Below are 15208 nucleotides of genomic sequence, written 5' to 3'. Positions count from 1 at the left end.
TAGTTTTTAAATGAGTTATCAGTCAAGTGGGTCAGATGTCGGACACACCCAGGTGTCCCGAGCTGGATCCAGTTCGTTAAAAGGAGGATTCCATAGCCAGCCTCTCCTTTGGCCTGCTTTCGACTTGGCTCATGGCTCCCACCTTTCCACTTGGCTCACCTCCCTGGGGTCTTCCCAGGCAGGAGTGGGTGGGTCGAGGGCCCGAGGGCAGAGGGCTCCCCTGGGGTCGCCTGCACCCCTTGGAGGGTGTAAGCCCCCAGCGTGGTGCTGTCTCTCAGATTCAGAGGGGCAGTCCGCACCCCCGTCTATGTAGGTCAGGCCTGGGGGCCCAAGACTGCCGCTGCCCTGTGGAGGAATGTGGCCGGGGTGGCTCCATCCACCTCCTCTGGGTCCGGGGTTGGGCAGAGCATGCGGAAAACAGCACTTGCTGAGCTCTTCACACTGGCCCTAGGACTGTGGGTGCCCTGGACCAGAGGAGGGACAGCCTTTGGGTTGAAGTGAGCCTGGGCGCTCAGCTGCCCGGCTCCCGGGTCTCACTTGCAAAGCGGGGGCTGGAGACGTGGGCACCCCATCCCGAGCTGCCTGGGGCAGCCAGGGGTTGGCTCACTTTAACACCCTTTCCACGTGCCTGCTCCTCACTGAGCACATCACCTGAGATTCCTGAGCACCCACTCGCATCCCACGAGGACTGTGGGCACCTGCCCACTGCCCTGCACCAGGGTCCCGGCCGGGCAGCCCCAGACCTCTGCTCGGCCTTCATGACTTCTGCCACGGTCTCCTTCCCCAGGCACCGCCCTGCCCAGAGGCCCAGAAATCTCTCCCTACTGAGGAAACACGAAATTGGTTTTTATTTTATAAAAAGATACATCAGTCAGTCACTCAATCAATTCAGTTGCTCAGTCGTGTCTGACTCTTTGTGACCCCATGAATGGCAGCACACCAGGCTTCCCTGTCCATCACCACTCCCAGAGCGTGCTCAAACTCATGTCCGTCAAGTCAGTGATACCATAGGAGACTTTTCTCTTGGACTTTCTAATATTTTTAAAATAATTTATTTCGTTATTTTACCAAGCCACGTGACTTGTGAGATCTTTAATTCTCTGACCAGGGATTGAACCCAGGCCCATGGTGGTGAGAACATAGAGTCCTAACCACTAATTCCCTGTTACTTTTAGAATTTTTATTAAAATATTTCATGCATACAGGAAAGGGCACAGATTATAAGTGTTCAGCTCAGGGAAGATCCACAGACTGAGCGAGTGCCCGGGCCCAGACAATGTCCATGATTCTGGGCAGCCCCAGTGCACCTTCCGGCCACCACTGCCCCGCCCACTGCCAGGAACCCCGATTGTTTCATCTCCGGCTTCTTTGGTGAGGTATTGGGCCTGCGAGCTCCGTCTGGTCTGCCGGGTGGGTCCTCATTTCTGTGCAGAATCCGTCGGGTGAATTCATGTTTTACTAATCTCTTCTACCCTCGTGGGCATTTGAATCAAGTCCAGTTAGTTTGGGGCCGGCGTGGACACTTTGGTGCCCATCTAGGGGTGCGTGTGTACCCCTATCTCTGCTGGGTTTTCTCTAGGAGCAGAATTGCAGGGGTCAGAGGGCAAACGTCCAGTAAATGCCGACAGATGGTTTTCCATGGTGGTCGTGCCCACTGCCCTCAACAGGGCTCAAAGAGTTCTGGTTGCTCCACATCTGTCTTTTTTCCTGGGGGGAGGTTATGTTTTATTTTGATATAATTTCAAACTTAGAGGACCACTGCAGAAATAGAGCAAGGAACTCCTGGCCAGCAGTCACTCGGGCACCTCGGCCCAATTTGCTTCCTGGGTCCCCTTCCCGCTTCCCTCTCATCTACCCACCCATCCGCCTGCGTTTGTATTTACAGACACTTGTGTTCTAACATGTTGAGAGTATAGTGACGTCATGTCCCCTTACGCCAGCTGCTCCAGTGTGTTTCTGGAGGATGAGGACGTCCTCCCAGATAATCACAGTGCATTTGTCAACATCCAGGGCTGTGATGTTGATACAATCCTACTGTTTAACCCGCAGCCCTTGTTGGGACTGTGTAGCATCCCCAGGGCTGCCCTCTGACCGTGTTTCACCTCCTGGTCCCAGCTCCAAGGTCAGGGGCTATGTGCGCTCACACGGCCCCTCCGTCACCTTTTGTGTGTTTTTTTTGACCCTGGAGTCCCTGTGGTTACTTGCAGGATGCTCTCCCCTTGGGTCTGCCCCGGTTCCCTCGTGGTCAGACATGGCAGGACCCCTCTGTGCCCCAGGTGAGGAGGATGGATGTGGGCCCACCCGGTACTGCGGGTCTGGGGTCACTTGCTGGAAACCTGCTGCTTCTTCCTCTGTGGAGTTACTGTTTCCTTTTTTGTAATTAACAATATTTAGAAAGGTACTTTGAGAGTATGTAAATATTCTGTTCTCATCAAATGTTTACCCACTGTTAGCATAACTGGTCCTTTGCTAAGCCCATCTTCCCTCGGTATTTTTAATTTGGTATTCTTATATAAAAAAGAGCTTTTCCTTCCCTTCCCTCTTCCTGCCTCCTTTCCTTCCTTCCTTCCCTCCTTCCTATGTAGACTTGTGAATGCTTATTTTATTTAACAGATTGTAGTCCATGCCTTTTTTGCATTTCTTTTTCTTGCGGATGGTCTTGCTCCCCATCTCCTGTATAATGTCATGAACCTCCATCCATAGTTCATCAGGCACTCTGTCTTATCAGATCTGGTACCTTAAATGTATTTCTCACTTCCATTGTATAATTGTAAGGGGTTTGATTTAGGTCATACCTGAATGGTCTAGTGGTTTTCCCTACTTTCTTCAATTTAAGTCTGAATTTGGCAATAAGGAGTTCATGATCTGAGCCACAGTCAACTCCCGGTCTTGTTTTTGCTGACTGTATAGAGTTTCTCCATCTTTGGCTGCAAAGAATATAATCAATCTGATTTCGATATTGACCATCTGGTGATGTCCATGTGTAGGGTCTTCTCTTGTGTTGTTGGAAGAGGGTGTTTGCTATTGTTTGTTGTTGGAAGAGGGTGCTGCAGTCCATGGGGTGGCAAAGAGTCAGACAAGACTGAGCAACTAAACTGAACTGAACTGAGTCCATGCCTACAATTGCTGTGATGCCTAAATGGCTCCAGATCAGCTCAGTGGGGCCCTTTGAGCTGACCTCTGTGTCTCTGACATGTGTCCACTGTTCTTAGAGCACTTCTCTGCTTTTAAACGAAGACTTGCCCCAGGCTTATCTTGTGCATTCCTTGAACCAACCCTGGAACCAGCCTGGTTGATGGAAGGTAGTGTTTAAAAACCAAGATCCAGGCATAGATGTGCTCATTGAAACTGTGGTGTCAACACAGCCACCATGGTGAACTATAACCTTAGAGCAGTGAACACCTTACCTCTTACTGATGTGGGTGATGGAGGAAGGATGTGTTTACATAGAAATGGAGACAGACATTTGTAGGTATGAAGACAGGCATGTACATACATATAGACACATGTGTACTTGCAAGTATCATCCATTCACTGTATGTCTTCATCAGACAATGAGTTCGCTTTGATCCTTAGGCAACAACTCCTTGGACAACATTCTAGTTTTCTTCTTTTCTGTATTCTTAACTCCCCCGCCCAACAGTGAGGAGTGTGGGTCCCATTATCCTTAATATACTTACTCATTTGCTGAACTCTAAAATACAAAAAAAGTTGTTTCAGAATGCCTAATCCTGGGACTTCCCTGGTGTCCAGTGGCTAAGACTCCATGCTTCCAATGCAGGGGGCCTGGAGTCCCTGGTCAGAGAACTAGACCTCATATGCTACAACTACAAGTTCACATGCTGCAACTAAAGATCCGTGTGCCACAACTAAGACCCGGTGCAGCCAAATAAATATATATTAAAAAAAAAAAAGAAAGATAAAAAAGAACACCTAACTCCTACCACTGTGAAAAGCAAAACTTACCAACTAGACTTCTGCATTTGCACACATTTATCTTTTCAATTTTGACATAACATTTACATATAGTAAAATGTACACGCTGTAACTGTGCAATTTGGTGTATCCTGGCAAACACACACACGTGTGTAAACCGCACCCATCGGCCCTCAACCAGAGCAATCGCTTTTCTGACTTTCTTCACCTCTGATCAATTTCACTTCTTCCTGAATCTGCATCAATGGGGTGGGCATGTGTGTCCACTGCTTTCACCCTCTGGACCAGACCCCGCCCTGTGGTCCCTGGGCCTCACTGCCTGGCAGTGTCCCCTGTGCCAGCTGCCTGAGTGTCCTCATCGCCAAGGGCTGGCATCGGGCACTTCCAGTTTGGGGTTATTCAAGTATCACTGCTTTGTACCTTCTTAGGTTCATTGTGCGGTGGGCAGAGTGGGCATTTCTGTTGGGTGGGTGTCTGGGGGGGGACTGCAGGGGCCCAGGGTCGGTGTGTGCTAAGCAGATGCACCAGGCTCTGATGTGGCGGCCCCAAGCCTGTCCCCCCAGCAGCGTTGCTCCACATGGCTCTGATGTCACCCTACAGAAAGTGCTGGAAATGATTCGACCAGCATTCCTCCACTACCCACCATTCAACGAAAGGCAGCACTTGCTGTATATTTTATAAATTCCATCTGTTTAAAAAATTTCCCTGGAAGGTATTTACTTTTTCTTCCTAAGTAGAGATAAGCCTGATCCCAATGGGATCGGGGGGTGAGGGGGGGCATTTTGTGGGTGAAGCCCCATATGTTGAGCCAGGGTCAGGGAGGGGACACACAGGAGGTGGGCATGAAGCTTGCAGATGGCCTGCTTCCCAGAGGACCAGCGAGGAGAGGGAGGTAATTGGGAGCAGGGCCCACTTGCCAACGCTTTGCCGGGCCTTCTGGCCTCCATTTCACCCTCAGTCCTGAAGGCCACCATGCATGTGGGCAGGGGGCAGCTGTCCCCAGGTACACGGTGACACATGCATGCTCTTCTGCCCACATGGGGGGACACAGGCTCCAGCCCCATGGGGTTCCCCAGCCCGTGTTCTGGAATCTCTGAGCACAGAGGCGCTGGCTTCTCTGACCTCCGAGCCCTTTCCTCTATTCTGCCTGTTGCTGATGCCTCCCGCCACCCTGACCCAGGGCCACCTCTCTTTCTGCCTTTCCTGCCTCTTCTGGGTGACACTCCCATGCTGCCGGGCCATACTGAGAATGTTTCCCGCCTGTTTTGCAGCCCCCGCTGTGGGCTGGAGGCTCAGCAGAGAAGGAGATGGATGAGGAGTGGATATTCGGGTCCTAGGGACAGACCACGGACGAGTGAACACTCGTGACCCTTCTCCTGCCAGGTGGAAACGACTTCTATGCAGTAAAGAAAAGCAGATGAGGTCCAGTGGAGGTGGCTGTGTGCTTTCACAGAGGGTGGCCTGGGGGGCCCCTCCGGGGAGGGGGCCTGAGCACAGCAGTGGCTGTGGTCGGCACCCAGCGGCGGCACCCAGGAAGGAGGCAGAGCAGAGGTGGAGACCAGAGGTGTGTACGTGCTGCTATTGGTGCAGTGGGTTCAGTTCAGTTCAGCTCAGTCGCTCAGTCGTGTCCGACTCTTTGCAACCCCATGAACCGCAGCACGCCAGGCCTCCCTGTCCATCACCAACTCCTGGAGTTTACCCAAACTCATGTCCATTGAATCGGTGATGCCATCCAAGCATCTCATCTTCTGCCATCCCCTTCTCCTCCCGCCTTAAATCATTCCCAGCATCAGGGTCTTTTCAAATGAGTCAGCTTTTCACATGAGGTGGCCAAAGTGTTGGAGTCTCAGCTTCAACATAAGTCCTTCCAATGAACGCCCAGGACTGATCTCCTTTATGATGGACTGGTTGGATCTCTTTGCAGTCCAAGGGACTCTCAAGAGTCTTCTCCAACACCACAGTTCAAAAGCATCAGTTCTTTGGCGCTCAGCTTTCTTTATAGTCCAACACTCACATCCATACATGACCACTGGAAAAACCATAGCCTTGACTAGATGGACCTTTGTTGGTAAAGTAATATCTCTGCTTTTTAACATGCTATCTAGGTTGGTCATAACTTTCCTTCCAAGGAGTAAGTGTCTTTTAATTTCATGGCTGCAATCACCATCTGCAGTGATTTTGAAGCCCCCCAAAATAAAGTAAGCCACTGTTTCTACTGTTTCCCCATCTATTTGCCATGAAGTAATGGGACCAGATGCCATAATCTTAGTTTTCTGAATGTTGAGTTTTAAGCCAACTTTTTCACTCTCCTCTTTCACTTTCATCAAGAGGCTCTTTAGTTCTTCTTTGCTTTCTGCCATAAGGGTGGTGTCATCTGCATATCTGAGGTTATTGATATTTCTCCCAGCAATCTTGATTCCAGCTTGTGCTTCTTCCAGCCCAGTGTTTCTCATGATGTACTCTGCATATAAGTTAAATAAGCAGGGTGACAATAGACAGCCTTGATGTATTCCTTTTCCTATTTGGAACCAGTCTGTTGTTCCATGTCCAGTTCTAACTGTTGCTTCCTGACCTGCATACAGATTTCTCAAGAGGCAGATCAGGTGGTCTGGTATTCCCATCTCTTTCAGAATTTTCCAGTTTATTGTGATCCACACAGTCAAAGGCTTTGGCATAGTCAATAAAGCAGAAATAAATGTTTTTTTCTGGAACTCTCTTGCTTTTTGATGATCCAGTGGATGTTGGCAATTTGATCTCTGCTTCCTCTTGCCTTTTCTAAAACCAGCTTGGATGTCTGGAAGTTCACGGTTCACGTATTACTGAAGCCTGGCTTGGAGAATTTTGAGCATTACTTTACTAGCAGGGCCCACTAGCAGTGGGCCCTGCCCATTGGTGCAGGGCCAGGAGGCCAGGGGGTGCGGGCGTGGGAGCCTCCTGAGTCAGCCAGCCCCTTCCCAAGAGTCACTGTTGCTTCTGAGATGGTGGAGGTTGGATTTACCTGAGTTGGTCTTTGTGAGCCTCCTGGCAGGGGGTGTGGGCGGGCAGCCCAAGGCGGGTGTCAGGACCTCCCCCAGGAGAGCACCCAAGCTCACCAGAGAGCCCCAGGGGAAGCGGACAGAGCCCGACCCCACAGCCAGGCCCTGGGGTGGCCTGGCAGAGCCAGGCGATGAGTGGGGGTGGCCAGAGCCGGGGAGCTGGGTGAGAGGCCAGTCAGTACTCGTACCTGAGCCAACAGGTGTGGGTGCGTGGGTGAGCCGGGCAGAGTTACAAGCAGGACTAGGGCCGTGGAATTCCTGAGCAGGGCTGGGATGGGGCGGCCGGGGGTGATGTGTGCCAGGAGGCCTGCTGAGCATCTTCAGCGCCCTGGAGAAGAGCTGGACCGGCAAGTCTGGCGAGCCCAGCTCAGCGCCATCTAACACTTCTCCCAGGGACCGGCCAGCTCGCCTGCCCCGCTCCTCGAGTTGAGGCATGGGCACTTCCAGGGACTTCCCGGGCTGCCCGGCTATCCTCATTTCACAGATGCTCGATGTGGGCAGGGCAGGGGCGGGGCGGGGGGCGGGGCCCGGCCCCCCAGCTCCAATGTAGGCGGGGCGAGGGGTGGGGCCTGGCACCTCCGACTCCCATGTGGGCGTGATGAGAGGCGGGGCTTGGCACATCCCGGATCCAATGTGGGCGGGGAGAGGGCGGGGCTTGGCATCTCCGGCTCCAATGTGGGCGGGACGGGGGTGGGGCATGACATCTCCGGCTCCGGCTGAGCCTGACACCGCCCCTGCCCACCTCACCCGGGACGGCCTGCCCTCATGGGTCCCCCTTGAGGCCTCAGCTTCACGGTAACAACAGAGAAGAAGACCATGCCCGCCCCCACTTACACCGTCACAGTCTGAGAACAAGGCGTTGGGAGGCTGAGATCCGTGGCAGGGGGCGGGATCCTTCCTGTCTCTTTCTGGGCTCTGGGGGTGGCCAGTAACCCTTGGTGTCCTTGGCCTGTGGCTGTCCCCCCAGTCTCTGTCATCACATGGCTTCTCCCTGTGGGTCTGTGTCTGTATCCAAATGTCCTCTTCTTATAAGCACATTCATCATTAGGGTAGGGCCCACCCTAATCCAGCTTGACCTTCTCTTAACCAGTTACATATACAGTCAGTCAGTTCGGTCGTTCAGTCGTATCTGACTCTTTGTGACCCCATGGACTGCAGCACACCAGGCCTGGCTGTCCATCACCAATTCCCGGAGTTTACTCAAACACGTGTCCATCGAGTCGGTGATGCCATCCAACCATCTCGTCCTCTCTTTCCCTCTCCTCCTGCCTTCAATCTTTCCCAGCATCAGGGTCTTTGCAAATGAGTCAGTTATTCATATCAGATGGTCAAAGTATTGGAGTTTCAGTTTCAGCATCAGTCTTTCCAATGAATATTCAGGACTGATTTCCTTTAGGATGGACTGGTTGGATCTCCTTGCAGTCCAAGGGACTCTCAAGAGTCTTCTCCAACACCATAGTTCAAAAGCATCAATTCTTCAGTGCTCAGCTTTCTTTTTTTACTTTTTTATTTTTTTCCAGCTTTATTTATAGTCCAACTCTCATATCCATACATGACTACTGGAAAAACCATAGATTTGATTAGATGGACCTTTTTGGCAAAGGAACATCTCTGCTTTATAATATGCTGTTTAGGTTGGTCAGCTTCTCTTCCAAGGAGCAAGTGTCTTTTAATTTCATGGCTGTAATCACCATCTGCAGTGATTTTGGAGCCCCCAAAAATAAAGTCTGTCACTGTTTCCACTGTTTCCCCATCTATTTGCCATGAAGTGATGGGACCAGATGCCATGATCTTAGTTTTCTGAATGTTGAGTTTTAAGCCAACTTTTTCACTCTCCTCTTTCACTTTCATCAAGAGGCTCTTTAGTTCTTCTTCGCTTTCTGCCATAAGGGTGGTGTCATCTGCATATCTGAGGTTATTGATATTTCTCCTGATTCCAGCTTCTGCTTCACCCATCCCAACGTTTCTCATGATGTACTTTGTATGTAAGTTAAATAAGCAGAGTGACAATGTACAGCCTTGACGTACTCTTTTCCCGATTTGTTCCACGTCCAGTTCTAACTTTTGCTTCCTGACCTGCATACAGATTTCTCAAGAGATACATGTACAAAGATGCTGTTGATGTTTCTAGAATAAGGTCACATTCATAGGTGCCTGTTTAGGCCTTCAGCCTGTCTTTTACGGGCCTGATTCATTCCATCCACAGCAGAGGGCTTCTGGGCCCTGCTGACCTTGACCTTAAATGCTAACTGTGATTTGGACGCAGCCTTGGCCCTGGGAAGCCTGGGGCAGGGACCCCCCTCTGCATGGAGAGCCTCTGGGTTGGGGCCAGGCACCTGGGTGTTGATGGAGCCACCAGATGCGTCTGTGAAGCTCCTCCGAGCCCCTGGAGAGTTGCGTAGGATTGGAGTTTGACTCCAGGACATGCAGGCTGAGGGGCAGGGGTCTTTGAAGGGCAGACTCTAGTTCTCCGTCCTTTCAAGCCTACTTGGATCTTCCAGCTCCAGTGGCCCCCACCTCCAGGCATTTAGGAGCCCCTCTAAAGGCATGGTAAAGAATCTGCCTGCATTGCAGGAGACCCAGATTTAATCCCTGGGTTGGGAAGATTCCCTGGAGAAGGGATTGGCAACCCTCTCTCGTATTCTTGCCTGTAGAATGCCATGGACAGGGGACCCTAGTGGGCTACGTCCACGGGGTCGGTAGTAAAGAGTCAACGCGACTGAGCAGCTAACACTTCCACTTTCTTTTTTTTCACTTTCACTTTCTAAAAGCTGTGAAGCTATAGCCCCCAGGGTGGAGACTGGTGATCAGCGAAGCTGGGACGTGAGGAAGGGGTGTAGACACAGGTGTGTGGGGCTCGGGGCCTTAGACACAGGAGCCTCCACAGCCCGGAGACCTTCCCTCGAGGGGCCGCACGTCTGCGCTAGCCGAGGGTCTCCCTGCGCCCAGCGCCTCGGGGTGGTCCTGTGTATCGTCCCCTGAGTCCCGCCTTCCTCCTGGTGTCCCACCGCTGCACAGGTGCCATCCTGCCCACCCCTCCTGGTTGGGCACGCCCCAGTGTGTGGGCCAGGCTGCAGCTCCACCAGGGTCTTAACATAACAAGCCCCACCTGGCCTGCCCACTCCTGGTGGGGTGGCCTCCGGAAAGCACCTGGGGGAGCTGGCAGGGCCTCCCTGGCAGGTAAAATAGGTCATCTCGTCCCCACAGGCGCAGGGAGAAGGCTGATTGCGGGCAGAGTTCCTCTTACTCTGTTAGAAGAGAGAAAACAAGCAGATCCTACAGACAGATGGGCCACGCTGTGCCTGTTTTGCTTGACTTTCATGTACATGTTCAACAATGAGGCATTGCGGCCCTGTTAGGGGCTCAGCGCTGCTGTTCTGAGTACTGGGGACATCTGAACTAATGAAACAGAGAAAGCCCCAGGTTCCTGAAACTAGTGGGAGGGAGCAGAAATTAAGCAACAATTATAAAACACAAGTAGGTGTTGTAAGATGGGGAAAGGTGATGAGTGAGAGGGACAGAAATTACATGCGGGGTGGGCAGGGTCAGAAGTGGGGTGGTCAGTGATGCCACAATACTAGGGTAAAGACTTGAGAAGGGATGGGCGAGAACCAGGTGGGTGTCTGGGATGAGTATGCTTCAGACGGACTGTGCAAAGGCCCCGTGGCAGCAGGAGGCAGGAACAGCAAGAAGGCCAGACCCCTTAGGAAGAGCCAGCAGTCACTGCAGGGAGGCAGGTGAGCTCCAGGTGAGGGCCTGGGTGACGGGGAGGGGAGGTAGTTCTGGGCTCTGCTGCATCTGTGAAGTTAGAGCCGACGGATGTGCTGTGTGTTTGGATGTGGGACATGGGAGAGAGGAGGCAGGGACCAGCCGCATGTCTGACCTGAGCAGCTAGCTGGGAGGCTGGTCTGGAGGAGGGGGACCCAGGCAGGCAGACCTGTTGGCCCGTTGTTGTGACATCCAGGTGAGAGGCAGGCGCCTGATCCAGGGCATGGGATGGAGGAGGACGGATGAGGGAGGGACACTGAGGACCCGACCTGTGCCCTGGGTGGTGAGACGGGGAGGAGGGCGCGAGGCGGGGCTTCCTCCCAGGACAGGCGTGGTTTAGTCAGTCAGTTCAGTCGCTCAGTCATGTCTGACTCTTTGCGACCCCATGGACTGCAGCACACCAGGCCTCCCTGTCCATCACCAACTCCCAGAGTTTACCCAAACTCATGTCCACTGAGTTGGTGATGCCATCCAACCATCTCATCCTCTGTCATCCCCTTCTCCTCCCGCCTTCAATCTTTCCCAGCATCAGGGTCTTTTCTAATGATTCAGCTCGTTGCATCATGTGGCCAAAGTATTGGAGTTTCAGCTTCAACCTCAGTCCTTCCGATGAACACTCAGGACTGATTTCCTTTAGGATGGACTGGATGGATCTCCTTGCAGTTCAAGGGACTCTCAAGAGTCTTCTCCAACACCACAGTTCAAACACATTAATTCTTAGGCACTCGGTTTTCTTTGTAGTCCAACTCTCACATCCATACATGACCACTAGGAAAACCATAGCCTTGACTAGACGGACCTTTGTTAGCAAAACAGTGTCTCTGCTTTTTAATATGCTGTCTAGGTTGGTCATAACTTTTCTTCCAAGGAGCAAGTGTCTTTTAATTTCATGGCTGCAGTCACAATCTGCAGTGATTTTGGAGCCCAAAAAATAAAGTCTGTCACTGTTTCCACTGTTTCCCCATCTATTTGCCATGTGAAGCATGGTTTGGGGGAGGTCAAACTCTGACCTCTCTGGCCATGGTGAGAGTGGCTTTGGGACAGGCAGTCAGCCCTCTGTGGGAAGGTCCCGGCCAGAGTGAAAGTGCGGAAAACCACCTCCAGGCGCTCTTTGAGGTGCTGAGCAGTTGAGAACTTGCCGACGGCCTCCCAGAGGGACTCCTCATCCTAACCCAGCCTGCACGTCAGCAGACAGCCTTGTGTTTCCTCCCTCCGGTCCTCATGTTCGTTTCCTGGGCTGCGTAAGACAGCAGGCTGGGGGCATGAACAACAGAAGTTTATTGTCTCCAGTTTCGGAGGTCAGAGTCCAAAATCAAGGCTTCAGCAGGACTGGTCACTTCTGAGGTTGAGAGGGAAACTGTCCCAGGCCTTTGCCCTGGTGTCTGGGGTTTCATTGGCGATGTCTGGTTTCTAGAAGCATCACCCCCATCTCTGCTGCCCTCGTCACACGGCCTCCTCCCTATGTGCCTGGCTGTGTCTAATTTCCTACTTTTCATAAGAACCACCGATGAAGGGGCTCACCTACATGGCTCAGATGGCAAAAGAATCTGCCTGCGCTGTGAGAGATGCAGGTTCAGTCCCTGGGTCGGGAAGATCCCCTGGAGAAGGAAATGGCCACCCACTCCAGGATTCTTGCCTGGAGAATCCCATGGACAGAGGGGTGCGGCGGGCTACAGTCCAAAGAGTCAGACGTGACTGATAAACTGACACTTTCACTGTCACCTACAGCAGCGTGACCTCAATTTAACATTTCCTCCTTGAATTATCCTTTCAGTTTTGTCAGAAACTCAATTGACCATATATGGGCGGGTCTGTTTCTGGACTGTCTGTTCTGTTCCATGAATCCACATGTCAGTTCTCCTGTCTGGACCATATTGTTTTGATTATAGTAGGTCTTGAAAGCAGGCCATGTGAGTCCTCTGAAGTACTCCCTTTGGAAAATTGTTTTGTCTATTCTAGGGAGCGCTTTGGTGATTTCCATATGCAGGATTGTAGGAGCCCTCCATACCCCCCCACCTCATCCTGCCCACAGGGTGTGAAGGACCTACGTGTGCCAGGTGCCGTGCTGAACCCACCCAGGTGCACCCCCATGTAGCCCCCCCAACCCCTGCCCCACCCTGCCACCCAGACGGAGGCACTGTGCCTGCCCCACGCCAAGGTGCGATCGGGCGGTTTAAGAACCCGCAGCTCACAGAGTTAGTGGCGGCCGGGGCCAGGATTCCAGGCAGGCGGCCGCTCTCTGAGTCCCCAGGCTCTGTGTCTCTGGCTCCCTGGGAACCCTCTGCCTTCGTCCTGTCTCTCCACATCCTGGGATCTTTGGATCCCGAGGCAGCGGGGGGAGGAGGGCAGGGATTAGGGTTGTTCTGGTTCTGTCGCTGTGGAAACCGAGCTGGGTGCTCCCAGGCCTGGGTCCGGTCCCCCCTGTCCAGCTCATTCTCTCCTCCCTCCATCCGGGAGGGCCTGGCAGGGCACTGGGGAGCCATGCGAGCTGCTAGGGGACAGGAGGGCCTTGCTAGGCAGGCCTGGGCTCCGCTGGGAGCCTGGGCAGGCCGGGGGTGCACAGGCCGGGTTCCCGGGGCACGGCCAGGGGACCCCTCCATAGAGAGGGAGCAAGACAGCTTCCTCTACGGGCTGAAGGGTGCTGGCCGCCGTCCCCACCCCCTCCCAAGAAGCTTTGATGCCACAGGGATTTCCTTTTATTCTGGAAGAGAGGCTGAGAGTCCGTGACACAGCTGCTGTGCCTGGACGGAGGTGCCTCCTTTTCTGGGAGGGGCTGTTGGGCAGACAGCTCTGATTGACAGGGAGGGCCTGCTGTCCCAAGGCCCCCAGCTCACGGGACCCGCCTCACGGTGGCCTGTCCTCCCCTTTACTGGTCACTTAGGACATGCAGGGCCGTGTGCTAGCTGCTCACCCCTTGGATACAATCACTGCTTCTCCAGGATGACCTTGCAGGGCAGCATGGTGTCACTCTCATCCATTTCACAGATGAGAAAACTGAGGCTCGGAGAGGCCGAAAACCTTTCCTTAGGTTCAGCCAGTGTGTGCTCAGCCATTGTCCTGGATCCTGTCACTTCTGTTGTTTGCTAATCCTGTCCTAGAAAAAAAGGTTCTATTTTCCACGGAGGGAGAGACGCACGGTTGGCATAAGTAAATGAATCCGCGTATGATGGGGAACTGTGGAAGTCAGAGCCAGCCCCTGGGGTCCTTCAGCCAGGAAGGCGGGCTCAGGACAGGAAGCATGTCTTCTGCCACTCGTCTGGAGGACCCTGCTGCCATCAGAGATGGATGCTAATGTTATAACACTGCAGTTATGAAGCATTTCTGGCTGTGGGAATGTACATCATTGACCCTTATATGTCGGCGGACAGTAGGCAGATGCTAATGTCTTGCATACGTGTTGGGGGCTGTTTGAAAGCAGTTGGAGCATTGCAGACGCAGCGAGGCCACCGCCCCTCCCCGAGCCCATGTGACCCCCACTCTCACTTTGATGTATTCCATCCTCATCTGTGTTTTCGTGGTTTCACCACGTCCGTCTGTGTACATAAGGCAGCCCTTGGGTCGTGTGTTTTAAATCTGCATGCGTGGTCCCAAGCTGGAGGCTTGTTCTTCCTCACTTGGTGTTGTGTTTATAAAAACAGATCCCTTTCGATAGGTGGGATTCTGCTATGTGGATAACCCACAGTTGATCTGTTTCCCTTTGGAGAGATGCTGTGTTTTCTTTCTCCCATTTTTTTTTTTGTTTTGTTTTGGATATTTTGGCCAGTCCAACACAGCCAACAGCCTTGCGTGTGTCTCCCAGCACACCTGCGTGAGCCAGCCAGGACATCAGGTGTGGTCCTCCGGAGGCCCACACCTCCCACATCCCTCCGGATGCAGAGCACAGCGCGTCTCCTGAGTCACTGACGTGGCCACGGTTGCCCCAGAGCCCTGTGCCAGCCAAACCTGGAGTTCGTGTGTCCAAAAGAAGGCTTTTTCCCCACCTCCCACCCACTTCCTCCTCCCTTCCCCTCCTCCCTCCCTCCTTCCTTCGCCTCTCCCCTGCACCTGCAGCGTGGGATCCATACACACGGACCAGGGTGGAAACCTTTGCTTTGCCAGCCACTTGTGGGTGAGCTGGGGCAGGTGTGCGCGTGGCATTGTGGTTCTGTCTCCTGGCTGTGAGGTGGGGCGATAATTCCCTTGGGGAGGCTGCTGGGACCCAGAGTCACCCTAGCTGGGCGGTGCGCTGGACAGGGTTTTCAGTAAATGTTGGTTGGCGTCTTCTGCTGCTTCAGCAATTCATCGCTGCATTCTTCAACGCTGCGAGCCCTCAGAGCTGGCGTGGGTGGGCCGGCTCCCCGCCAGGCCCCCGGAGCCTCCTGCCCGTCTCCTTCCCCAGTGGAGCCCCGAGGTCAGGTTCTCAGATGGGTTCTGTGTTTGTCTCCACCGTCTTCAGCCTGGAAAATCGCTCCAGTTTTCCAGGAACCTGA

General features: G+C 53.1%; 1 protein-coding gene across 1 annotated transcript in view; it reads left to right on the top strand.

Moving 5' to 3' along the window:
• Positions 1-15208, top strand: part of SORCS2 (sortilin related VPS10 domain containing receptor 2) — a 487624-nt gene that overhangs the window by 217739 nt on the left and 254677 nt on the right. The window lies entirely within an intron of this gene.

The sequence above is a fragment of the Odocoileus virginianus genome, unplaced genomic scaffold, assembly GCF_023699985.2.
Source record: "Odocoileus virginianus isolate 20LAN1187 ecotype Illinois unplaced genomic scaffold, Ovbor_1.2 Unplaced_Scaffold_5, whole genome shotgun sequence".
Taxonomy (NCBI): Eukaryota; Metazoa; Chordata; class Mammalia; order Artiodactyla; family Cervidae; genus Odocoileus; species Odocoileus virginianus.
This window is presented reverse-complemented; position numbering and strand designations above follow the sequence as displayed.